General features: G+C 37.6%; 1 protein-coding gene across 1 annotated transcript in view; it reads right to left on the reverse strand.

The window, feature by feature from the left end:
* kndc1 (kinase non-catalytic C-lobe domain containing 1) overlaps positions 1–2,500 on the reverse strand; it is a gene marked incomplete at both ends in the record, with an annotated part of 123,039 nt that overhangs the window by 34,860 nt on the left and 85,679 nt on the right. The gene's annotated exons all lie outside the window — the stretch shown is intronic.

A 2,500-nucleotide genomic window follows, 5' to 3' on the forward strand; every position in this document is an offset into this window, starting at 1 on the left:
GTTTTCTTTTTTATAAATCATTACTTAATTAAAACATCAAAATATATAGAGATAATATTGTATACATGATTTTTCCAATTAAATGAAAAGATATGGACAAGTTTACGATTAAGTAAACTTAAATCTTAAGTTTAAGATTACATTTATTTGAATGAATGGATTATAGCATTTATTTGGATAAATTATCGAGAGAGAGAGAGAGAGAGAGAGAGAGAGAGAGAGAGAGAGAGAGAGAGAGAGAGAGAGAGAGAGAGAGAGATTCGTACCTGTGTGACTGCGTCTGTTCAGCGTCTCTCTTAATGAAGATGTGGGTTTATTACTGAAAAATAGCGATGTAACCCCATCGTTGCTGAGAAATATAATGTAGTGATCCAGTAACTTAGATATTTTATTGCTAAAAGTCGCGGGGCGGCGTTAATAACAAGTTTCTGTGCTCATGAATGTGCAGCGCGTTCTCTGCTCTCTGAATGCGCGTGACGCGCTGCGCGGGCGCGTGTGTGTGCGTTTCAATAGCCCCGTTTACATGCACACTTTTATGTCATTCCGATTGAACGATTCTGTGGACAGTTTACACGAGACTTTATCTAAACCGATCTGGTGTTGCTGTAAGAAACACCTCAGAAAAATAAATTCTTCAGTCAGGCGCAGTTGAAGTAGAAAGTGCCTGGGACAAACGCTGTCAGATGAGATGGCGTAGCCAGGCTATGTCTGTGTCATTATTCCAACATTATCTTCATAACTTGTTACAAAATAAAAAATGTAACACTTCAGAAATATTAGTGTATCCTTATGAAAGCAGTGTTTATATGCAGCATTTTCATTCAGACTTTTAAACCGATTACAGTGCTCTGTGTAAACACACCTGAAATGAAAACAGCGCATTAATATAAAACAAGGATTCATCTGACTTGGAACTACCTGTGCATTAAACGATTTTATTGCACACCTTCCAGCCAATCAGAATCAAAAATTCAGACAGACCATGGCATAAAATACATTAGATATTGTTAAACTAAAATGTTATGCTATGGTTTTGTTTGCACTAATAAATGCTGTTGCCTACCAGCTGCAATAACCAATAAAACGTATTAACCATATATTTTTTTTCTATATCGTCATAAATATCGTTATTGCAAATATTCTTGAAATATCGTAATATCATTTAGAGGCTATATCGCCCACCCCTAGAGTACATGCACACTTGAGTTTATTATTAACCAATTAGACTATACAATTTAGATGTTTTAAAACCGCCAAACTGACCCCAAACCAGCCCAAATTTTGTCCACCCGCCCAAACCCGTTTTTTAACCGCACAATCAAATTCAAAAGCGCCCAATCTGGCAACACTGATTTCAGAGCGTCAAGTCACGTGATTCGACCTGACAGCTCGTCCTCGCTCGCTGCGCAGGAGAGAAGCTACAAACTAGTGTTAGACCGATATATCGGCCGATATTTGCGATTTTTACGTGTATCGCATCGGCCGATATAAGGCTGCTGCGTTTGCCGATATTTTTTCCCCTGCATTATTTCCAGACAGGCGTCCACAGGGCAGCTCTCACCGTCTTCAAACTGTCTCGCTCTCTCTCGCGCATATTAATCAAAATCAACTGAGAATTGACACGATGGTAAAAGGTGGAAAGACTGAAGTTTCACGTGGAGCATTGGGAGATTTTTTCCTGAATTACCGCTGGTGTTGCTCCACAAGAGATTAAGTGAAGTGCACCTACACTCTAAACAATGCTGGGTTAAAAATAACCCAAGTTGGGTTGAAAATGGACTAACCCATCGATTGGGTTGTTTTAAGCAAACATTTAACCCAACCGCTGGGTCAAAACAACCCAATTGCTGGGTTAGTCCATATTCAACCCAACTTGGGTTATTTTTAACCCAGCATTTTTTAGAGTGTAACCATTAAATGACTAGGTTGTAAATAGTTTAGTATAGTACAGTCAGTGTGCACTTTATTATGCTGCTTGTTGATACTGTGTGCAATAGTGTCATTATTTTATTTATGCTTAAGTATTTATTTTCAGAATTTATTTTCACCAATGAACTCTTTTTTTTCTTGTTCTACCTCACCTGTTTTTACTATTTATTAAATACTGGTTTTTTTTGTTCAATAAATGTTCCTTTTTTAAATTGTACATTTTAAATTGTTATCATGATGATCATTGTGTCATTTTTATGATGTAAATTGAGGGAGCAAAAGCAGAATCGGCTCCAAATATCGGCTCCAGAAAATCGGCAGCTCGTATCGTCATCGGCTAAGACTAAGGAAAAAAAATCGGTATCGGCACAAAAAAAATCCATATTGGTCGACCCCTATTACAGACACTGTTTTTGACGTGATTTAACATAATATTTTGATCGAACGGGGTTGCAAAAATCTGCATATAATTTGCAAAGTGCGGACTGGGTGATCTTAGATGTTAATGGTTAATCCGGGACAAGCGCTGTGATCTTTCAGACTGGTGGAAAGATGCATTGGATATTTTATT

This window comes from Gobio gobio (assembly GCF_949357685.1).
Source record: "Gobio gobio genome assembly, chromosome: 18".
NCBI classification, from domain to species: Eukaryota; Metazoa; Chordata; class Actinopteri; order Cypriniformes; family Gobionidae; genus Gobio; species Gobio gobio.